Source organism: Protopterus annectens, chromosome 7.part0 (assembly GCF_019279795.1).
Source record: "Protopterus annectens isolate FY-2018-M chromosome 7.part0, PAN1.0, whole genome shotgun sequence".
Lineage (NCBI taxonomy): Eukaryota > Metazoa > Chordata > Ceratodontiformes > Protopteridae > Protopterus > Protopterus annectens.
The window spans coordinates 1854119788-1854144816 of NC_056739.1; positions in this window are offsets into that span (position 1 = coordinate 1854119788).

The following is a 25029-nucleotide window of genomic DNA, read 5'->3' on the forward strand; positions in this document are numbered from 1 at the left end:
ACAGAGGGTTGCTGGTGATGTGTTCAGGGTATGAGCCAAGCTGCTAGGTTCAAGGTTTGCAGCTGAGAATGCAAAATCTGCCCCAACCCCCCTGCTGGGACAGCAGGGAAGGGTTCTGAGGCAGGTGCCATGTTGGCACTCTGTCAGACTGCGCAAAAGTAGGTACCAGTGCTGGCGTGGCCAGTCTGGTGCAATCAGGATTGTCCTTGGCTTGTCCTGTCTGATCTTTAGTAGAACCCTCGAGAGGAGGGGCAGAGGGGGAAAGGCATAGATTGAGAGGTTTTCCCAAGTAAAGGACATGGCATCCACTTTCCATGCTTGGCTGTGGGGAGTTCTGATGCAATATTTGCCCAATTGATAGTTCTGCGGGGAAGCAAAGAGGTCTACCTCTGGTGCCCCCCACCTGTGGATCAGAAGCTTGAATGATTTGGGTTCCAGTTTCCACTCGTGTGGGTCTATTAGATTTCTGCTTAAGTCGTCAGCTAGTGAATTTAGTTTACCTGGCAGGAATTGAGCTTGCAGGTGCACTTGATTGCTCAATGCTGTGTTCCACAGAGCCATGGCTAACCTGCAGAGTGGATAGGAATGGGTTCCCCTCCTGCTTGTTTATGTACCACATAACTGTGGTGTTGTCTGTCTATCAATAGTTGCCTGGAAGAATAAGGTATTTGAAGGCTGTCTGTGCATTCTGTACAGCTAACATTTCTTTTTGATTGATATGCAGGTGTATTTTTTTGGGCTCCATTTGCCTTGAATGCATTTTCCTGCCATGTGAGCCCCCCATGCATAGTCTGATGGGTCGGTTGCTAGGGTTTGTGTGGTGGAGGGTGAGTGAAAGGGAGTCCCTTGTTGCGGTAGCAGGCCTCTGCCCACCAAAGGAACTTTGTCCTTAGGCAAGGAATGACAGGAATCATTGTTTCCAGGTCCTGAGAATGTTGACACCAGAGACTAAGTACCATTGAAGTTTCCTCATATGCAGTCTTGCATATGGAATTAGTAGAATGCAACAGGCCATGAACCCTAGGGCTTGCAGTATTTTTCTTGCAGATAGCTGGGTTTGGGTGGCCAGTAGATTGAAGTCATTTGTCAAATAAATCTGTTTTTCTTGAGTGAGGAATGCCATCTGGGAAGTTGTGTTCAAGCTAGTTTCCAGGAATACAGTCTTTGGCTGGGTACCAGATGTGATTTCTTTTGGTTGATGGTAAACCCCAGTGAAGTTAGAAGTCTCTTTACAAATGTCATAGGTTCATAGGTAGATACTCGGCTTTCTGCCCTATGGCATTTATAAGCCTAGCCAGAGTGTATTTGGCTTCCGACTCCCTATTAGATTAGCCTACTGTGCCTCTGTAAAATAGGTCACAGAAGGTACCCTTTTAAGATTAGTTTACTGAGCCTCTGTCTAGAAGGGACACAGGAGAGATCCCAGGGGTGAATTTGCAATTTCCCATCCACGTGTCCAAATTTCGCTTGAAGAGGGTCAGCGAGGGGCTATGTCTAACATGAATTGGGATTCTATTTCAGAGTGAGGGGAGCCTCTGGGAAATGAATCTGTCCCTCCAGCATGCCCTATTTATTTTTGTGCTGAGGTTTAAGTCCCTGGAGCATGCAGCTCTAAGGGACTTGGATTTTTTGAGGTGGAGCAAGTCCATTAATTCTGGGTTTGACATGGCTTTGTACGTCAGGCATAGATCGCCTCTGAGTAGGCGGTAAGCAACAGAGTAGAACTGGAATTTCTTTAGTAGAGCTGCATAGGACATCTGTTTGTAGCCCATGATCCTCTTGGTGAGGTACTTTTGGGGTCTCTCCAGTTGCTGCAGGTGTCGGGTAAGGTACATCCCAAAAGGGGCATTGTATTCAATTATGGGTCTGATGAGTGACAAGTAGAGGAGCACAATGACCTCTCGATCTAGATGCGAACCCTTTCGTGATAAGGTGGGCAATATAGAAGGTCTTTCTAACCACTTTGGCAACATGATTAAAGGAGAGATGACTATCTACGTTGGTCCCCAAATCTCTAATTACTACTTCCGTACTTAATGGATTACCAGCTATGTGGTAATTTGTGGGCACCTTGTTTTTCCCAAAGGAGATGACTATGCACTTTTTAGCATTTAGCTTGAGGCCGTGGCTCTGGCACCAAGCATCCGTCTCTGTGAGACCTTTCTGGAGGATGCTTGTGTCAGCTGGAGATTCAATTATGGCCCCCAGTTTGCAGTCATCTGCGAACTTTGTCAGCCATAATCCCCCCGTGTTAGCCTGAACCTCAGAGAAGTATATACTGAACAAGAGAGGTCCCAGAACTGAGCCCTGTGGGACACCACTTGTAACTGGTTTGGATTCGGACACGGCACCTACGATTCTGACCATGTGGGTTCTATCTCTGAGCCAGTTTACAACCCATCTTGTGATATAGGGGTTGATATTAAAGCTGGTAAGCTTATTTATGATGCCCGAGTGGGGTATTGTGTCGAAGGCTTTTGCGAGGTCCAGGTAGGCTGTGTGGACTACCTTGCCCTCATCTATGGCTTTGGTTTCAAAGAAATCAACTAGGTTTAAGAGGTAAGATCTGCCCTTAAAGCCGAATTGGGTAGGGTCCAGTGTCTGGAGACTCCCAATGTCTTTGTTTATGAGTTCCATGATAATACGCTCCATAGCTTTACAGACCAGACTAGTCAGGCTTATGGGGTGATAGTTTCCGGGGTCCGTTGTGGCACCACCTTTGTGGAGTGGGACCACTGTAGCTGTATGCCATTCTTTGGGTACATATCCTGTAGTAAGGCTAAGTTTGAACAGTGACTTAATGTGAGGGTTCAGTTCTTCTTGGAGCTCGTGTAAGACAGTCTGGGACACTGTCCTAGATGCTGTGTTTTTTGCTTTGGAGAAGGCACCTCTCACCTGTGCATCTGTGATGTCAGGGAGGTTACATTCAGTTGGGATAGGCGTTTGCTCCTTTGGGGGGGAAGGGAGGGAGAAGTTTGTGCTGAATCGGTCTGCCAGGATGTTGGCCATGTCTGTAGGTTCGGTATATTTTGTACAGTTATGCAACAATTCAGAGCATATCTGGGAGTTTCCGCCCATGTTCTTGACATAACTAAAGACGACCTTGTGATTATCTTTAGTGTCTAGTGCAAATTTTCTTTCGAAACTGGCCTTTGATGATTTTATGAGGGATCGAAGTTTCTTGCTAATACTGATCAGAAAATGCCTTCCCTTTTTGGGATTTTACTCTGTCATGTAGTAGCTTCCTCCTTCTGTTGTATAGCTTATTTATGGCTGGGGTCCACCAGACCAGTCTCCTGTTTTTGGAAGAGTGAGTCTTGGTTTTATTTGGGATAGCACGATCCATGCATTCCTGCAGGTGCTCATAGAATGCATTTGTAAAGGATTCTGCAGATTGGGCTGTATTATCCTCTGGCCCAGGGGCTTTGAAGGATTCCACCTCAGTCTTGAGAAGTGCAAAATTGGCTTTTGAGCCAGGTGGTGAAGTAGCAATTCCTGACTGTCTAATCGTCCAGGTATGGGTAAATTTGAAATTTTCACTGCTGGCAATATGCAATGGCCGGAGCTAGGCATTTTGTGAATACCCTGAACGCAGTAGATTAGCCAAAGGAAAGTGCAGAGAACTGATGGTGCTTAGAGCCTGCTCTGAAACGTAGATACTTCCTGCATGATTCTCTTATGGGGATGTGCAGATAAGCTTCTTTATGTCTAGGGTGGCTAGCATAGGAAGCGGCTGTTGGAGAGTAAGCATTTTGAATCTTGGAACCACCAGGAAGGTTTTGAGAATAGACAGATCCAGGATAGGGCGCCAAGAGTTTTCTTTTCTGGGTACCAAAAACAGTCTGGAGTAAAAACCTTGTCCCCTTTGCTCCGCTGGATAGCCCTGATACTGAGAAGAGAAAGCACTTGCTTTTGGGCCTCTGCCCACTGGTTTGGTGGGAGGTCTGGCCATCCAATTGGAGTTGGCAGTGAGTGGAAGTAGAATCTGTATCCTTAGGATACAATGTTCAAGACCCATCTGTCCTGGGTAATGTACTCCCAGTTTTTTGTGTGCAGGGCTAGTTTTCCTCCTATGGGTGTAAGTACTTGGGCAAGGCTTGGAAGGATGAAGGACAAGTTATTGTGAACTTTTTTCATAGGATGGTGGCTTGCTACTCCCTGTTTTTGAGGTGGGAGCACTCCATTGTTTAGATCTGTGTATACCCAGAGACTGTAGTCTTGGTGGTCTGCTGCCCCTTGGTTTGGACTGAGAAGGACTGGGAGGGACTGGAAAAGTCCAGTTTTTAGAAGGCCAATGCCTACTGAATCTAGGTGGCTGTACCTGTAGGAAATCTTCAACAGTTTGCATAGATTTAGCTTTTTCCTCCATCTTTTTGAGGACTTCTTCTGCTTTAGTGCCAAACAGACGTTCATGGTTTAATGAAGCATCTGGTAATTTTGCTTTGACATGGTCTAGCAAGATTTGTTCCTTAAGCCAAGCTTGTCTTCTAAGAACAGAACCAGTGACAACAGCCCTGCAATATGCTTCTAAGGCATCAAAACCATATTGCAAAGTATATTTTCCAACTTGCTTAGCAGAATGTATTAACTCTTGTAAATCTTTATGTTCTGCACAATCAGGAATCAACATCATTTTCTGTTTAATTAGTTCCATGATATGTTGCTGATGCTTTAAAACATGTGAAACTGGCAATTTAAAGCCCTGATGGCAAGAGTAGCAGAGGTATATACCTTCTTACCCCATCTATCTAAAGCCTGAAAATCCCTGTCTGAAGGGGTAGGGTATTTGGCTGTAGTAACCTTAATGCCTTTAGGTCTCTGGGAAATGGTCCCTGGATCCGCAGCAGGATTCTTAATTTGTGAGAGTCAGGTCCTCTGTAGTACCTGTCAGGTTTCCTGGGTGCTGGTGGCAAAGTATCAGGGGTAAGACTGGATTCCATGAAGACATCTACAATTTCCAAAACAGGAGGGATAGCTAGAGGCCTGTGCTGAGGAAAGTTTAAAAATTCCCTGAGTCTATTGTTGGACTGTGGGTAGTCCTGGCACTCCCAGCAGAAATGCTGACAGTATGCAGGGTTTCACCAAAAGAAAAATCCTCTGGCAGGGAAGCAGAGGGAATGGAATCCTCTGCATCAGAATCCTCCTAGGTAGATAAAGGTATGTCCTGGTAATCAAAAGGATCACAATCATCGGACTCATGATCTGACAAATCAGAAGGAAAATCAGTTCTTGGTCTTTTGGAGGGGGAAGGCTGGCTTCCCCTAATTAAAGTAATAATGTCTTCAGCCATTCTAAGCATTTGTTTCTGTGGCATGGGGGGGCCTGAGAATGCGCTTTGGTCATCAGTTTCCTAAGCGTAGTGCGAACTCTGGGCCTGAGAAATTCGTTATTTTTGGTTTGAAACAAAGTAGTCTGTTTAATATGAACATCGGAAGGCCTAAATACACCTTCAGAAGCCAATGCTTGCACAGTGGCTCCGGACCCATCCAAGGTAGAGACACCCACAGGTTCCGTAGTCAAAGCATCTCACGGCATACCGGACTCCGAATGGGTCTTAGTAGAGGCCTGGGAATCTGTAGAAGCAGGTATCAGGGGCTGCGAAATGGCCTCACTGAGTACCGGCCAAATGGCGACTAGCTTAGCGGAAGCATCGTCAGCAGTTTTGGATCTATGCGGTCTGTTTCTGTCTGTCTTTATCCTTATGCTTTTTCGGAAGATTGGTAGTCTGATGGCTTATCGAAGCCATTTCGGAATAGGGAGAACAAGAGCGAAAGAATTTAATGACAAAAATAGCCCGACGATGAATAGTTCGGGTGTTGAACAGGGCACAAAACTGACAGCGAGGAATGTCGTGGTCTGGGCCTAGTGATGCAGTAAGAATGAAAATCTCTGTGAAGTATTTGCTTTCCACAGGCAAGGCAGTTATTAATTTTTTCTGACATCGATTAGAGCAAGAGAAAAGGATCCCCAACAGGGGGTACTTATCTTTTAAGAGACTTCAGGTCTGAAACTCGAAAAACGAAAATTTCAGGAGGTGGCCCGACCGACACTTGCGAACTACTTCTGCTTCGGGCTTCGCTCAGCAAGAAAAGCTGATGTAATGGCATCGGCTGCATGTTTTATACCCCTGACGACCTGACGTCATGGAAGAAGTGACAGCATCTGATACAGAAATCCCAAGACTCTGGTATTTGGGCAGACTGAGGGCTACCTGCAGGCAGATAACCCAAGTGTGATGACTGTTATATGACATATGAAAAAGCACATGTTGCAGGGCACTGAGAAAGAGGAGTCCGGCCTGACTGTTGAGGAATTACCTCCTAAAAAGGAAGTATTTCCTCCCACTTGATCTCCAGAACCCATTTGTCTGAAACTATCTGTTGTCAAAGACAAAAAGTGGAGATTAGGACTTTTTGGAAGGGAAAAGGGACTGCTAGGGTGGGGTGGGGGACAAGGTCCCTTAAACCGTCATTTTGACTGTCCTTGAATTTTGGGAGGGGGGGTCCCGAATTATTTTTGGACCTCCCCACACTCAATTTCTTCTTAAAATGTCTGTTAACCCACATTTTGGCAAGACTGTATTTTGTTTTTGCTGAAATTTGATGAAGGGTTTAAGAGTACCTTAGAAAGTATGGGAAATAAGGGCTGCAGTTTTGATTCCCTGTATCAATTTACCCCTTTCATCACGCTTTTTAATAACCTAAAGCAGAGGTAATACAGGAAGCTAGAGTCAGGTCCGGTATGCCAAATGGGACCCAAAAGTTGACAGGACCAGCAAGAAAGAGTACAAACAATTAGACCAGATAAAAATCACTTTGGTTAGCAGATCTAGGAAATTCTCTCGGATGTCCTCCCTGAGGCAGGAATAAAGAAGCCTTGTTGAAGTTTCACGCAGTTTATTCAGTTAAGCAGGTAGATGGACAAGTGTTACAGCTAGCTAAAGTGATTTTATCCTACTAATCCTTTGCACTTTGCTACTTTTTGATAAGCTCTACAGCAGAGGAACCCAAAACTAAACCACTAGCCAAAGAACAACTTAAAATCTCATTTTTCACATCATCTGGGAGGTTCTGAGAATGCAGCCAGACAAATCTCCTCAAAACAGTAGCAGTGGCCACAACCCTGGAAGAAGCATCAAATCAGTCATGCACACAATGTAAAGAATGAGCTATGACCTGTAAAATGGACTTTTCCACTCAAGAATAAAATGCAAACAAAGCATTTCACATATGTTCACAACTAGTTAGAATAAACTTTAACGAGTCTGACAATTCAACATTTTGAAATTCAAAGCTGCAGAAGCACATACTTTCTCATATTTACCAATAATCTTCCAATCCTTGTCAGAAAAAGTAAAATTGGAATTAACCAATTGTTTAGCAGCAGTAGGATTAACTAAAGCTGTTAATTATCTGCTTGTTTTATTAGTTCTGTTTAACTATGTACCAACTGACAGGAGTATTTAAAGCTTGTTTTTAATGAAGCTTACTGACTCTGAAGATGCCCAGGAGGGTGAAAGCGCTTAGTCAGTGATGTCTTTTGTATATTTTACTTTTGAACAATAAAGGTTCAGTGATTTTACCTGTTATGTTGCTTTAGTGCCTTTCTGTTTACTAGTTTATTACATTTCTTGCAGCTGTTAACTAAAGCTCTAGCTGCTGGGCCAGGTTTGGGAAGAGTGTATTCCAACTTAGAAGACTGAGGAACTTGATGCATTCTGTTTTTCTTTTTTGGGGGGTCAGCAGGCTGACTAACAGGACAATTACAGGCAGTGACACAGACATCCTCCACAAAGCTTACAGTAATGGAAGAATGGGTGCATGTTCTGGAAACTAACAACTCATACTATTTTCTGAGGGACTGAGAAACCTCAGTGTCCTCTCACTGAAAAAAATGGCTAATCCTGGAAGAAGCCTCTAAGAAAGAGAAACCCCCACAGGGAGAATCAAACAGAGCTCTTCTCCAATCCAGAAAATGGAAAACAAAACCTTGCATCTATCCCTTCGTCTTCCTGTCCTGATTAAGAATCTTGCAGATCTTAAGAACTCTCTCTCCTCTTTCACCAACTTCCTCAAAGTGCAGAGCCTGTGGTCACTGCATCTGACCTAGACAATACTGAAGTTCAGTCACAAGGGGTAACTCCCAAACATTTTCACTGAAGTTTTTAAACACCCTCCCCCCACAGACTTGCCCTTGCTTGCATTCTAAAGACCACTTAAGTTGGCCACTATCCTTCATCTTGAAAGTACAGTTGTGTACATTTACCATAAATGTAGATGTTCGAGTGTATTCACCGTTGCAGTCATTACATTTGGGTTATCCTGCTGGCAGGCTGCCCTCAGTCGGCCTGAATTTCAAAGTCTTGGGTCCTGCTTCGGTTGCTGTCGCCTCTTCCCTGACGTCAGGGGTATAAAAAGATGCAGCCGACGGCATTTTATTCAGTTTTTCTTGTCCCAGATGTCAGGTGCCCCCAAAAGGGTAGGCTAAAATTATGTAAATAAAAACATACATGCACCAAAATAAGCTTTACCTTCATCTATAAGCAAATACACCACCTCGGTTGTATAGATTAGAGAAGTAAAGATAAGTTCCAGCAACCACAAGGGGGATGGTGGGTGGGTAACCTGGACTGCAACAGTGAATACACTCGAACATCTACATTTATGGTAAGTGTACACAACTGTACTATGTTCTTCGTGTTTCATTGTTGCAGTCATTACATTTGGATGGAGTCCCAAAGCTATGGTTGGGGGGCTGGAGCTAAACAGCATTAGGGGCGGCTATGAGTCCCTGCAGAAATGCAGTGGCAAAGCCTGCCCAGGATTTAGAGTAAAGAGGCAGATTGTAATGTTTTGTAAAGGTATGCACTGAACTCCAAGTAGCAGCCTCTAAAATGTCTTTGGTTGGAACTCCCCTGAGAAAGGCTGCAGAAGTGGCTGCAGCTCTGGCTGAATGTGGCCTAAAGCCCTTAGGCACTGGTTTGCCATGTTGTGAGTAGCAGAAATGAATGCAGTGAGCTATCCACTTTGAAATAGTCTGCTTGGAGATGGCCTTTCCTTGTGATGCTGTGGCATATGCCACTAGTAATTGTTCTGTCTTTCTGAAAAGTTTAGTTTTGTCCAAGTAGAATCTAAGTTGTCTGTGTATGTCCAAAGAATGCAGAATTTTCTCCCCCTTGTTCTGTGGATTTGGATAAAAAGCTGGCAAATGAATTGTTTGGTTAAGGGCTACACTGGATACCACCTTAGGCATAAATGTAGGGTTTGTTCTCAAAGAGACTCTGTCTGGATAAAAAATGATAAAGGGTTCCACAGCCATGAGAGCCTGTAGCTCTGAAACTCATCTTGCAAAAGTTATTGCTAGGAGCAGAGCTGTTTTCCAAGATAAGAACTTTATATCCGCAGTAGCAGCTGTCTCAAAAGGAGGTAAGGTGAGTTTTTCCAAGACATAATTGAGGTCCCATGCAGGTATTGGCGTTCTCCTTGGAGGCCTTGGCTCCTCTGAGGTACGGCCTTAATAAAGGATGAGAAAAGAGCGATGGCTCTGTATTGTAATGAGCCGAAATGGCAGAGGCATGGATTTTAATTGATGAAAAAGATAGGCCTTTGTCCAGCATCTCAGTTAAGTTTTGCAAAATCTGGGGAATATTTGGGACAGCTGTATCAGTTCCTTGAGCTTGATTCCAAGTGCAAAATCTCTTCCATTTCCCAGCATAGAATTTTCTAGTACTAGGCCTTCTGGCTTCTAAAATGACATCCATCACAGCTTTACTGAGAGGTGTGGTTTGTATGGCTACATTATTCGCCATGCTGCCAGGTTTAGGGTCCTGAGTTGGCTGCGCAGAATCTGATTGTTTTGCTATGACAGTAGATGTGGTATTTGAGGTAAGGTCCAGGCTGGGCATTGGGACAAGTTCCTTAAGATCGGATACCAGTACTGGCATGACCAGTCTGGGGCAATCAGAATCATTTCTGGTTTCTCCTGCCTGACCTTTAGGAGTACCTTGGGGAGGAGAGGCAGTGGAGGAAAGGCATATACTGATAAGGCGTCCACTTTCCAAGCTTGTCTGTGATAAGTCCTTGTGCAACGTGTAGTTGATTGTTTTGAGGGGAGGCAAATAGATCTATGTCCGGGCGTCCCCATTTCTTTGTTATGCTGAAGACTTGTGGATCCAGGTGCCACTCGTGGGAATCCATGAGGTTTCTGCTTAGTTCGTCTGCCGGAGTATTTTCCTTTCCTGACTGGAATTGTGCCTGCAGATGAACATGTTAAGTCAATGCTGTGTCCCATAAAGCCATGGCTTGTCTGCACAGGGGATAAGAATGAGTGCCCCCCTGCTTGTTTATGTACCACATGACCGTGGTGTTGTCTGTCTTTATCAGTAGTTGTTCCGGATGAAGTAGGTCCTTGAAGGCTGTCAGGGCATTTTGAACAGCTAGCATCTCTTTTTGATAAATATGTAGATGCTTTTTGTTTGTGGACCAGATGCCCTGAATGCCTCTTCCTGCCATGTGTGCCCCCCAGGCATAATCTGAAGCATCTGTGGTTAGGCTCTGCCTGGCTGGGGGTATTGAGAATGGCTGTCCCTTGTTTTGGTGACAAGCCTTTGCCCACCATCGAAACTCCTGTTGCAGGCAGGGAATTGGGAGTAATCATAGTTTCCAGACTGTGGCAATGTGTCCAGACACTTTTTAGGTACCACTGAATTTTCCTCATATACAGTCTTGCATATGGAATTAGTAAGATGCAGGATGCCATGAAGCCCAAAGCCTGCAGAATTTTTCTTGCAGATAACTGGGCCTTTGTTGCCATTTCCTTGAAATAGGTAGTCAGTTGCCTTTGTTTGTCTGGAGTGAGATAAGCCATCTGGGCAGTTGCATTTAAGCTTGCACCCAGGAATATTATCTTTTGAGACGGTACTAGTTTTGATTTCTTTTTGTTGACTGTGTACCCTAGGCATGTTAAACGTCTTAATCACAAACGTCAGATGCTGTAGTAGAATGTCTTTGTTCTCTGCTTGTATTGAGGCAGTCGTCCAAGTAAGGATATATTTGTATTCCTCTTTGTCTGCAGTAAGCAATTACTGGTGCCAGGCACTTTGTGAAGACCCTGGGTGCAGTAGATAAGCCAAAGGGCAGTGCAGAGAATTGGTAATGCTTTGAGCCAGCCTTGAGTCTGAGGTATCTTCTGCACAATTGTCTGATTGGGACATGCAGGTATGCCTCTTTTAGGTCTAAAGTCACGAGCCAAGCCTTGCTGCCCAGCATGGGCAGAAGCTGCTGTAAGGTCAACATCTTGAATTTTGGTATATCCAGGAAAGTGTTTAGAATAGATAGGTCCAGTATTGATCTCCATGCTTTGTCCTTTCTGGCTACCCAGAACATTCGAGTAAAATCCTTGTCCCTGCTCTTACTGTGGCACTTGTTGAATAGCCCTCATGTCCATGAGAGCTGCGACTTGTTTTTGAGCCTCTGCCCATTGATTTTTTGGCAGGTCTGGCCAACCGTTTGCCTTTGGCAGGGTATGGAAATTAAACTTGTAGCCTTGTGACACTATGTCTAGAACCCATTTGTCCTGGGTTATAATGTGCCAATTTTGAGAAAAAACTGCTAGTTTCCCCCCTAAGGGTGCTGCCAGAAGATAAGTGCTTGGTGCAGGTGGGAGGAAGTCATTGGGTCTGTTTCCTGTATGACTGTGCTTGGTCTTCTCCACCTTTGGAGGTAGAAGCACTCCACTGCTTAGACCTGTAGGTTCCTTGCGGCTGTGATCTGCCTCTAGAGCGTCTGTATCTGCCCCTTTGAGGTCAGTCTGAGACTGGAAAGGACCGATTCTTTGTAGGCCAGTGTCTGCTAAATCTAGGTGGCTGTACCAGTACGAAGTCCTTGACCGTTTGCATAGATTTAGCGTTGTCCTCCATTTTCTTTAACACCTCTTCTGCCTTAACATCAAACAAGGTATCATGTTGTAAAGGAGCATCTAATAATTTTGCTTTAACATGGTCAGGCAGACTTTGTTCCTTTAACCAAGCATGCCTGCAAATGACAGAACCCATAACAGCGGCCCTGCAGGAGGCCTCCAGAGATTCAAACCCACATTGCACAGTATGCTTTCCAACTTGTTCAGCTGCATGCAATAAATCCAGCATTTCTTTGTTTTCTGCACATTCAGAATTTGCCATCATTTTCTGTTTAAGCAGTGTCATGATCTATTGCTGATATTTGATCATATGAAATTAGAAGTTATGTACTCACCATAACGTTCCATCTGAGTAGGTGTATTCATTTGTCTGCAACATGTGGGTCATGGATCCGATATCGGATCCGAACCGGCATGGTTTACCAGCTATGGATCCGAGCTCTCAGCTCCTCCCCTCACACATAATGCCCTGCTCTCCCTACATGACCTCAGATCGAGTTTGCCAACAGCATGAACACCCTGAAAAGGGTAACACATATTATGCAGGAAACTGAAAAAGGCCAGGGGGATAGGAGGGGATGAGTTGCAGACAAATGAATACACCTACTCAGATGGAACGCTATGGTCAGTACATAACTTCTAAATCTGAAGTAGGAGATTCATTTGTCTGCAACCTGTGGGACAGAGTCCCCAGCTACCTGAATCTTGGGCGGCCATCATGGAAGGATATTCCGTAGCACCGCGGAGCCAAAGGATGCTCTACCCCTAGATGTAAGATCCAACTTGTAGTGGGAAATAAAGGTATGAGATGAAGCCCAAGTGGCTGCTGCACAAATATCATCTAGAGGAATCCTAGCCTTAAAGGCGCCGAGGTAGAGACTGACCGGGTTGAATGGGCATGTACCTCCTCAAAAGGGCCTTCCAGAAGCTTGATAAGCCAATAAGATGCACTGTGAAATCCAGCGAGATAATGAGACTTTAGAAATTGGCTTGCCCAAATTAAATTTAGCAAAGGAAATAAACAACTGGTCAGATTGCCTATGACCAGCCGTCCTGTTTAGATAAAATCTAAGTTGCCTGTGAACATCTAAGGAATGAAGCTTGTATTCACCCCTGTTCTGATATTTAGGAAAGAAAACAGGGAGGTTAATGGATTGATTAATGTTTGCTTCAGAAGCTACCTTAGGAAGAAAGGACGGGTTGGTCCTGAGGTATACACGGTCCGGATGAAAGACCAAGTAAGGAGGTTTGGCTGATAATGCTTGAAGTTCTGAGACTCTCTTGGCGAGGTAATGGCTACTAAAAGGCCGCCTTGAAAGATAAAAATTTCAGATCTACCGTGAGCCGGGTTCAAGGGGAGCGGTCAAGGCCTGGAGTACCAAAGAAAGGTCCCAAGGAGGAACCACTTGCTTTACAGGGGGCCTGAGAAGGAAAGTACCTTTTAGGAAAATCTTACACAATTTGGCAGACATCAGTGGACTGGAGTCATGACCAATATGATAATGAGAAATTGCCGCAAGTTGTACTTTGACCGTGGAACTGCTGGCGTCATCATTAAAAAGAGTGGTTAAGAAGTCAAGCACCAGAGGAAGGGGAACTGTGAAGGGGTTTAGGCCTTGCCGCTCTGCCCACAAGGAGAACCGTTTCCACTTACTGCGGTAGACTTTCCTAGTGGATGGTTTATGAGCCGCCACCAGGATGGCCTTAACAGGGGACGAAATACCGGGAGTCCTGATCAGGAGTGGAACTGGAGCAGCCAAGCGTGTCACCTTCAGGTTGTCCAGGTTCGGGGGTGATAAGCAGGATGGATGAGATATCAGATCCGGAATGGGATCTAGAATCCAAGGAGGATTCACTGAGTGAGACCTTAGGAAAGGGAACCAGATCTGTCGAGGCCAAAATGGGGCAATGAGAATCATTCTGCACCCCAACCGAGAGGCTTTCTGAAGAACTTGGAGCATCAGAGGCAAGGGGGGATAAGCATATAGAAGACCGGGTGGCCAAGCATGCACCAGAGCGTCTCTTGGGGTACCTCCGGAGGAGGTATTAGAGCAAAAAACTGTCGACTTGGTGTTTGAGGGAGATGCAAAAGGAGTTCCCCACGATGCGAAGATGCTCCGCTACCTGAGTATTGAGAGACCACTCGTAAGGGGTGAGAATGGTGCGACTGAGTTTGTCCGCCAGGATGTTGGACCGACCGAATATGCTGCTATGAGAAAGCGGTTGGTGGAGATTTCCCATTCCCACACTCTCATGGCTTCGACAAAGAGGGTAAGACCTGGTTCCTCCTTGTTTGTTGATACACCAGACAACAGACATGTTGTCCGATTGAATCGCAATTGTTCCCAAAGGAAGAAAGGCCTGAAGTGCTAGCAACGCTAAGAGCACTGCTCTCATCTCTAGAATGTTGATATGCAGTAAGGTCTCTGAATCGTTCCACGTGCCTTGGACCGTCCGGCCTGCAAAATGCCCCCCCCACCCGAGGCGGGAGGCGTCCGTGGTCACCGTGGCAAGAGGGGGAGAAGCACAAAAGGGGCGGCCTCCGTGGAGATCTGGAGAGTGTAGCCACCACAGGAGGGACCGCTTGCAAGCCTTGCTGATCGCAATGGGATGATGCATAGGAAGAGCAAGATACGACCACTGAACTAGGAGTGTCCATTGAAGGATGCGCATATTGAACCTGGCGAGAGGAAGAAGCTATTGCTGCCGCCATGGACCCTAGGGCCCTCAGGACCAACTCCGCCGGAACTGAGTTTGAGTGGAGAATGGCCCGCACCTGGAGCTGCAGATTTTGAATTCTGTCCGCAGTGAGGAAGGCTATTAATCTCCTCGTGTCTAACCTGGCACCTATAAAATCTATGAACTGCGTGGGTGCTAGGTTGGATTTTTCTGTGTTTATTGTGATGCCCAGACGGGGAGCAAGATGGAGAAAGGAGTCTCGCGCCAATAGTAGTAGATGCCTTGATGGGGCGGTGAGAAGCCAGTCGTCCAGGTAGGGAAAGACCTGCACCCCCTTAAGCCTCAGGTGGGCCGCTACCACTGCTAATACTTTGGTGAACACCCTGGGGGCTGTGGTGAGACCAAAGGGAAGGACCCGGAATTGGTAGTGACTGGCTCCCAGCCGGAAGCGGAGAAACCTCCTGGAGCGCCTGTCCATTAGTATATGGTAGTACGCATCCTTGAGGTCTATGGAGCACATCCAGTGATTTTCTCCCAGAAGGGGGAGAATAGACTGTAACGTAACCATCGGGAATTTCTCTTTGGGGACTGTCAGGTTCAAGAGTGAAAGGTCTAAAATTGGTCTTAGATCCCCCATCTTTTTTGGCACTAAAACCTGATCCGATCTGGTCTGGGGGGACGGGCTGGATGGCTCTTTTCTTTAGCAGACGGCCAATTTCTGCCAAAGCGGCCTCCCTCTGACCGGGTGGAACGTCAGGGAGGGACTTCAATTTTGGCATGTGACGAAACGGGATACGGTATCCTCTGGATATGATTTGGAGGACCCAGCGGTCTGTTGTTATGGACTCCCATGCCGCTAGGTGCTCCGAAAAACGTCCCCCGACTGCCTCCAGAGTGGAGCAGTCGGGCAACCCTTCAGGGCTGCGGGCCGCTCAGAGAAGGTTCTCTGGTCCCGGTTCCTGGGAGCCCTCTGCCCTGGGCGGCGCCTCCCTGTCCTCCTCTGCCACGGAAGGACTGGTTGTCCGGAGCGGTTGGGATTGCTGCGACTTCGAACCACATCTTCTTCTGGCCCTTTGGTTCCTAGAATAGGGCCTCTGGGGCACAGAGAAGCGATTCCGACGGCAGACAGCGCCTTCCCGCCTTCGCTCTGGGTCAAGGTATCGCGAACAGATTTGCCAAAGAGGGCAGAACCATCAAGGGCGCTCGCAAATGACTTGAAGGGCTCCGTGAAATCGCAATGATGGAGCCAGGCCTGACGTCTAGTAACTAGGCCTGCCCCTGCGGCTCTAGCGGCACCTTCCGTAGCGTGGGACAGTAACCGCATAGAGGTATTAGTGACGGACCTAAGAGTGGCCATGCGGGTGGAGTGCAATGCTTTGTCCTCCTCCGACATGGACTCAGGGGGGGATGCAGCGTATTCTTTAATAAGATCACGCTGAATCCTAATCACATGTGCCAGGTAGTTCAGCGCCCTCACTGAAAAGGTCGCTGAACTAAACATCTGCTTCCCCAAGCGGTCCATCATCCGAGACTCCTTGCTCGGGGGATAGACTGAGGGACTCTCCTGAGCAAGTTCCCTCTTGGTGGCAGCCGCCGTCAACATGGCATCTACCGGAGGCCCCTTACTCCAATGGGCACGGTCAGCCGGGACTGAGAATACGGTCGGGCCTTTTGGGATTGGCTCCACGGTGTCCGTTCCTTCCACGCCCTGGTGGTAATGAGGTCCACCAGGGGTCGGGCGGAGGACACCCAAGAGGTAGACGGGCCCGCTTCAAATGCCTCCAAGAACACGGACTCGTCCGAGGAAGACTTGGGGGCAGACCACCCCCCCTTATGCGGAGCATTTCCATGATGTCTCCAAATGAGACATCTTCAGGGGGTGATCTTGGGGGGCCTTCCCCTTCCTCCAAGTCCGTGTCTTCTGTGAGAGACTCGGGGGAGTCAATGTGCCTCCTTTTGCACGTATGTTTGCGGGGAACATCCTCCGGGGGGCTGTCAGAGGACTCCTCGCAAACAGTGACCTGTTCCAAGGGAATAACTTGGGGCAAAGGAGCGGGCTGTCCCAAAGGCCGGATGGTGGAAGCCTGACCCAGTACAGGTGGAGCTGGACGGAGCCGGGCAAGTGCCGGGGGTCCGGAGACCCTCAACAGAGCCCTCTCCACTACATCAAACGCCGAAGGGGAGCCGACCTCGACCAAAGGATCCGACAATCGTCTCCCCCTCGGATCCGAGGAGTGGATCGTAGCTGGCGCGGCGCCGGATCCGAGGGACAGTGCGCCCGACACAGACGGCGCCGGCGAGCACTGATCCCGGATCCGGCTCTGATCCAGGCTCCGAGTTCGGATCCGGCACCGAGTACTATTGGCCACCCACCCCGCTCTGAAGCTGCTCGGCAACTGCTCCAACCCGGTAGCGGGTCGGAGAAGGAGCAATAGGTTTAAAGAAAGGTCGAGCTCCCCCCCAGAGGGGGTGGAGGCAAGAGCACTCCCATCTGCATCTGGGCCTGGATGAACCTGCTCATCATCCGGTCCAGATCAGCATCTGACAAGCTATAGGTCGATCTCGACGAGGCTACCGAGGTAGGCCTCGAGTGCCTCTTGGATAGCCTCGACGGAGATCGGGTCTCCTCCTCCTCAGGTCCCGTGAAAGCACACGGGTGACCGGAGCCGAGGAGGGGAGAACCAGCAAACAGGAGGTCGGGAGAAGCTCGCTGGGCGGGCCGAAACAGAGGTCTCGCCCGCCGCTTATGGTGCTTCTCCTCCGGTCCTTCTTTCTAGCTTCCTCCTCCGAACCAGTACAGGGAGGTTGAGTCCCAGGAGGAGGAGGGGAGCCAGAGAGGAGGTAACAGAACGGTTCCCCCCGAAGGAGCGGAGGCCGGAGCCGAGTCCGAGGGCAAAAGTCCCGCCAGGACCAGCTTAGACCTCCGCTCCTCCAATGCCCTGGGGTTGAACCCTGCACAAATGGAACATCCAGAAGTGAGGTGTTCAACCCCAAGATCAGACGAGTGTGGCCATCAGCAGGGGATAGCTTATGGCCACTCTCGGAGCACTTAGAAAAAACAGCCTTAGGTTGTTCTGACATCCTAAGAGCTAAAAAGTTACTTAAACTAAGGAAAAAAAGTAAAAGTAACTAACACACACAACAGGCCCAAACACACACTACGCTACCAGCGAGGGGAGGGAAATTAAGTAAAATAAATATTAAATCACTAAACAAGTATAACTATGAAATAGGGAATCCTAAACTTTCACTCAACTTTCAAAAACAAATAAATTTTAACACTATAATAACTTTGAAAAACCACTTAGCTGAAGAGCTCAAGAACACCAATCTGGTCACCAGCGCGGCAAACTAGATCTGAGGTCATGTAGGGAGAGCAGGGCATTATGGGTGAGGGGAGGAGCTGAGAGCTCGGATCCATAGCTGGTAAACCATGCCGGTTCGGATCCGATATCGGATCCATGACCCACAGGTTGCAGACAAATGAATCTCCTACTTCAGATCTGGCAATTTAAGGCCCTATAGCCAAAGTAGCAGATGTGTAAATATTTTTTCCCCCATCTATCCAGTGCCCTAGAATCCCTGTCAGAGGGGGTAGGGTTTTTGCAGTAGAAGCCTTAACCCCCTTTGGACCCTGAGAAATAGTTTCTGGGTCTGCAGAAGGGTTTTTGAAAAGGAATTTATGAGAGTCAGGGACCCTGTAGTATCTGTCCGGCTTAACAGGAGCTGGAGGGAAAAGAGTCAGGGGTCAGACTAGACTCCGAGAACACATCTACAATGTCCAACACAGGTGGAATAGCTAGAGGCCTGTGTTGAGGTAGTAAAAGGAAGTCTCTGAGCCTTTTCTTAGATTCTGAAAAATCTTGGCTCTCCCAGTGGAAGTGCTCCCTCATGGTATGAAAGGTTTCCCCAAAAGTGTAGTCCACAGGAGGAGAAGCTGAAGGAATTGATTCTTCAGCATCAGAATCCTCATAGGGGGGAAGAGAATATCCCTGATCACTAGAGGAATCAGAAGAAATGGAAATCTGATCAGAAGATTCATAGTCTGTCTCTTGCCTAGGCCGCTGATCAAGGTAATTAAGTCTTCAGCCATTTTGAGCATCTGTCTTTTGGGCATGGAGGCCTGTCCTTGTGGCTGGTGAAAGTACAGTTTTGTACCTACCATAAATGTAGATGTTGGAGTGCTAATACAGCTGCAGCCATAACAGATGGGTTCTCCCGCCGTCAGGCGGGTCCTCGGTCGGCCGAATTCCAAAGTCTATGTCCGGCGTCGGTTGTCGTCGCTTCTTCCCTGACGTCAGTGCAACAGGGGTATAAAAGAACCAGCCGACGCCATTTTCATCAGTTTTTCTTGCCCCAGATGTCAGGTGCCCCCAGAAGGAAGGCAATACATAACATTATGTAGTAATGCAATGCAATATAATCAAAAAACAGTAGTTGCAAGCAAATACACCATAAAAGAATACCCCTAGAGGGGAAGGAGGGAGGGAAACCTGGACTGCAGCTGTATTAGCACTCGAACATCTACATTTATGGTAGGTACAAAACTGTACTATGGTCATCGTGAATACAGCTGCAGTCATAACAGATGGGTCGAATCCCAAAGCTAAGAAAGGGGTGGTAGGCACTAGGTGGAACTAGGAGGAGCCAAAATGCCCTGCAAGACTGCAGTGGCAAAGCCTGCTCTAGATTTGGAGTATAATGGTAGGTTGTAGTGTTTGGAGAAGGTATGCACAGAACTCCAAGTGGCTGCTTCCAAAATATCTTTGGTAGGAACTCCTCTGAGGAAGGCTGCAGAGGTGGCTGTGGCCCTGGTGGAATGAGTTCTAATGCCTGTAGGTACAGTTTTGCCATGAAAGGAATAGCAAAAGCGTATGCAGTGGGCTATCCATTTTGAGATTGTCTGTTTGGAAATTGGTTTTCCTTGAGCTCCTACTGCATAGGCCACAAAGAGCTGTTCTGATTTTCTGAAAGGTTTTGTTCTGTCCAAATAATAACGCAGTAGCCTGTGGATGTCCAAGGAATGTAGTAATCTCTCTCCTTTGTTTTGAGGATTGGGATAAAAAGTAGGTAAATGTATGGCCTGATTTAAAGCTACCCTGGATACCACTTTAGGCATAAAGGACGGGTTGGTTCGTAAGGAAACTCTGTCCTGATGGAAGATAATAAAAGGCTGAACAGCCATGAGAGCCTGTAATTCTGAAACAATACGAGCTGAAGTGATAGCCAGAAGGAAAGCTGTTTTCCAGGACAAATATTGCAAATGTGATGAGGCAGCTAGCTCAAAAGGAGGCAAAGTCAGTTTTTCCAGAATGAAATTGAGATCCCAAGCAGGTATTGGTGGTTTCCTTGGAGGTCTTAAATTCTTAGCCCCTCTGAGGAACTGTCTTAAAACAGGGTGAGAAAATAAAGGAGGATCTGTGTTGTATTCTGCAGAAATGGCTGAGGCATGGATTTTGATGGAGGAGAACGAAGGTCCACTGCTTAGCAGTTCAGCCAAATATTGTAGTATTTGAGGTAAATTCAGTTTTCCCGGGTTCTGGCCCTTTTTCTCATTCCAGACACAAAAACGTTTCCATTTTGTGGAGTAAGCTTTTCTAGTTGACGGCCTTCTGGCCTCCAGAATGACATCCTGCACCTCCTTGGAGAGTAGAGCCTGCTGTGATGCTAAGGAATCTTCCATGCGGCTAGATTGAGTGTTTTTAGCTGACTGTGAAGAGTTTTGAAGCTGTGCCGAGTCAGAAGAAGAGGCATTACAGGCAGGGTCCATGGAGGGGAATGCGTCAGGCTCCTCAGGAGTGGGTACCAGTGTTGCCTTGGCCAGTCCGGAGCAATGAGGATCATCTTTGGTCTGTCTGCTCTGGTCTTCAATAGGACTTTGGGCAGCAGAGGAAGAGGCGGGAAGGCATAAACTGTCATTGATGTCCAACTGAAAGAGAGAGCGTCCACTCTCCAGGCCTTTGGATGGAAGATCCTCCAGCAGAATTTTGTCAATTGATGATTTTTGGGGGAGGCAAAGAGATCTATGTCGGGCCTTCCCCATTCTTGTATTATTTCTGTAAAAACTTTTGGATGCAACTTCCATTCGTGTGGATCTGCCATATTCCTGCTTAGGTTGTCTGCCAGTGTGTTTTCCTTGCCTGGCAAGTACTGTGCTTGTAGCTCCATCTGTAAGTCCATGGCCATGTTCCAAAGTGACATGGCCAGTCTGCATAGGGGATAAGAATGTGTTCCTCCCTGCTTGTTTATGTACCACATAACTGGTGTTGTCCGTTCTTATCAATAGTTGACCTGGTTGTAGAAGGTCCTTGAAAGCTATAATAGCATTTATTACTGCTAGCATTTCTTTTTGATTGATGTGAAGGTGCTTTTCTTTTTGGGACCATTTGCCCTGAATGCACCGGTCTGTCATGTGCGCCCTCCCAGGCGTAGTCCGGATGCCTGTTGTGATGGCTTGATTTGCTTGAGGCTTGCTGAATGGAAGACCTGTGTTTGTTTGACATGCTTGAGCCCACCACAGAAATTCCTTTTGCAGACATGGAATTAGTGGTATTATTGTTTCCAAACTGTGGCTGTATTGAGACCATATGTTTTTTAGGTGCCATTGTAGTTTTCTCATATGCAGCTTTGCACATGGGATTAGTAAGATGCGAGATGCCATGAATCCCAGAGCCTGTAGGATTTTCCTTGCAGTCAGCCTGGTGCAATTTGCCAGTGTTCTGAAATACTGAATTAGTTGCCCCTGCTTCTCTGGCGTGAGGTAGGCCATCTGGGTGTTTGCGTCCAAATTGGCACCCAGGAAAATTATATTCAGAGAGGGTATTAGCCTTGATTTCTCTTTGTTGACTGTGTATCCCAGAGAGTTTAATAACATTATTACATAAGCCAGATGTTTCAGAAGAATGTGCTTGCTGTACGCTTGGATCAGGCAGTCGTCCAAATAAGGGTATATTTGTATCCCTTGAAGTCTGCAGTAGGCAATTACTGATGCCAGGCATTTCGTGAATACTCTGGGCGCAGTAGATAAGCCAAAGGGCAATGCAGAGAATTGATAATGGGTTGAACCTGCAAGAAATCTGAGGTATCTTCTGCAATTTTGTCTGATTGGGACATGCAGGTATGCCTCCTTGAGGTCCAATGTTACCAGCCAAGACTCCTTGCCCAGCATGGGAAGAAGTTGCTGTAGAGTGAGCATCTTGAATTTTGGTACGAGTAGGAATGTGTTTAGGATGGAAAGATCCAAAATAGGTCTCCAATTTTTTCCTTTCCTTGGCACCAGAAATAGCCTGGAATAAAAACCTTGACCTTGTTCATGTGTAGGTACCTCTTGAATAGCTTTCATGTTTATAAGATCTGAAATTTGCTTTTGTGCCTCTGCCCTTTGATTGTGTGGCAGGTTTGGCATGCCTCTCATTTTTGGAAGGGTATGAAAATGGAATTTGTAGCCTCTGTTTATAATGTCCAGGATCCATTTGTCCTTTGTGACAACATGCCAATTTTTTGAGAATAGTGCCAGCTTTCCTCCTAAGGGGGCTGCCATTTGAGACCTGGTTGGCCTGCAAAGGGGAAAGTCATTGGGTCTGCTTTCTGAAAGATTGTGAGTTGTCCTCACCACCTCTTTGTGTAGGAGCTTGCCATTGTCTGCCTCTGTACGATCCTTGTGATTGTCCTCTGTGGCAGGAAAGGACCAGTTTTTGGAAGGCCAATTTCTACTAAAACGTGGGGGTTGAACATGCAGAAATTCTTTCACAGTTTGCATTTATTTAGCTTTTTCCTCCATTTTCCGTAATACTTCCTCAGCATTTGCCCCAAATGGTACATCCTTTTGAAGAGGGGCGTCTAGTAATTTAGCTTTGACATGATCAGGCAAGGCTTGTTCCTTGAGCCAAGCATGCCTACGTATGACTGAGCCTGTAACAGCAGATCTACATGAGGCCTCTAGAGCATCAAAACCACATTGTAAGGTATGTTTACCCACTTGTTCTGCACTATGCATCAAATCCTGCAACTCCTTCAAGTCTGGTTGTTCAGGTTGTGACATTTTACTTTTCAATTGAGATAACAGAAACTGTTGGTATTTTAGCATATGAAACTGACAGTTTAAGGCTCTCATGGTTAAGGTAGCCGAGGTATATACCTTTTTTCCCCACCTTTCTAAGGATCTGGAATCTCTCTCGAAGGCAGTGGATTTTGGCAATGGAGCCTTAACTCCCTTGGGCCCCTGTGAGATGGTTTCTAGGTCAGCAGCATGGCTTTGTAAAGAAATTGGTCTGAGTCAGGAACCCTGTAGTACCTGTCAGGCTTAACTGGAGCTGGAGGTAGAGAGTCCGGGTTAAGGCAGGCCTCCGAGTAAACATCATCTAGGATGTCCAAGACAGGAGGTATAGCCAGAGGCCTGTGTTGGGGTAACAAAAGAAATTCCCTGAGCCTTTTCTTGGAATCTGAATAATCCTGGCCTTCCCAGTGGAAGTGTTCCCTTAAGGTATGCAAAGTTTCCCCAAATGAGTAATCCTCAGGGGGGGATACAGAAGGAATAGACTCCTCTGCATCAGAGTCTTCAAAAGGGGAGTAAGACTGTTCCTGATCATCAGAGTGTTCTGAAATAATGGAGCCCTGATCAGAGGAGGGGGAATCTTCCTCCACTCTGGGCCTTTTGTCCGGAGGTGGCTGAGAACCTCTGATTAGAGGTAATTAAATCCTCAGCCATTTTAAGCATCTGTTTCTTAGGCATGGGGTCTGGAGATGGGCCCTGTGTAGCTGGTCTTTTAGGGTGCATGGATGCTTTAGACTTGGTGAAAGCCTTGATGGAGAAAGAAGAGGAAGGTCTGAAGACACCTTGAGTGGAGGTGGACCTGTCCACATTCTGTGTTTCAACGCCAAGAGTGGCTTCGGTATCTGTAGTCGGGGTGTGGGCCGAGGAGCCTGCGACCTCGGGTACAGGGGACACCGCCAAAGATGTGTCATCGGTAATCAGGGGCTGCGTAGGCGCCTCACCGAGAACCGGACCACGTGTAGTCAGCTTTGGCGTGGTGTCAGAGGCCGTGGACCTCGAGTGTCGGTCCTTGTCTTTGCGTTTTTTTTAGACAAAACCGGAGTCGGAGTATCTGACGACATGGTATAGTTATAAATGCTTTCCCAAAAAAAAAAGCTGGGCGAACTCCGCCCGACGCTTAATAGTGCGTTTGTTGAAGGTAGCACAAAAGTGACAGACCGAGACGTCGCGGTCTGGGCCTAAACAAGGTATACAGAGGGAATGGAAAGCCTTATGCGGTACTCGCTTCCCATAAGAAATACAATTATTAACTTTGTCTGACATCGGTCTGAGGCAAGAAGTAAGAAGACTTCGGTTTCCAAATTTTTCGTAATCTCAGGAGCTGGCTGACCGGCACTTGCGAACTGCTCCTGCTTCGGGCACCGCTCGGCAAGAAAGACTGAAGAAAATGGCGTCGGCTGGTTCTTTTATACCCCTGTCGCACTGACGTCAGGGAAGAAGCGATGACAACCGACGCCGGACCTAGACTTTGGAATTTGGCCGACCGAGGACCCGCCTGACGGCAGGAGAACCCATCTGTTATGACTGCAGCTGTATGCACGATGAACATCTTGTTTCTTTGCCTTTAAAGGTGTTTTAGTCTTTGAAGTCGGTTTAATATACAATTGCTTAGGTCTGAATACACCCTCAGAAGCCGATGCCTGCTCAGTGGCTCTGGACCCATCTGAGGGATTAATCTTTGAGGCTGCAATACCTTGAGTTTCCAGCGGCCTGTCCGACTCCACGTAGCGGGTGTCAGGGGCTGCAAAAGCACCTCACTGAGAACCGGCGACTTGCTTAGGAGAAGCTTCATCGTCTGTTTTGGACCTCGGTTGCCTGTCTTTTTCTTTGCGTATTTTGTGAACTCAAGTAGTCGGATGGCTATCCGACAACATTGTATAATTAAATCTTCGTCCAAAATAGCTTAATGCAAAATCGTACAGACGCTTAATAGTGCGTTGGTTAAATCAAGCACAAAACCGACAACTAGCAATGTCGTGGTCAGGGCCTAAGCAAGGAATACAGTAAGAATGAAAGTCCTTATGAGGTATTTGCTTCCCACAAGAAATGCAATTATTTACTTTTTCTGACATTGGTCTGGAGCAAGAAAAAAGTTTCCCCAACAGGGTACTTAGCTTTTAATGAAGACTTTGGATCTGAAACTAGAACACGAAAATCAGGAGTCGGCCGACCGGCACTTGCAAACTGCTTCTGCTTTGGGCACCACGCGGCAAGAAAGACTGAATAAAATGGTGTCCTCTGCATCTTTTATACCCCTGATGACCTGACGTCAGGGAAGAGGTGACGGGAACCAACGCAGGACCCAAGACTATGGAATTCAGGCAGACAGAGGGCAACCCAGGATAATCCAAATGTAATGACTGCAACAGAGAAACACAAAG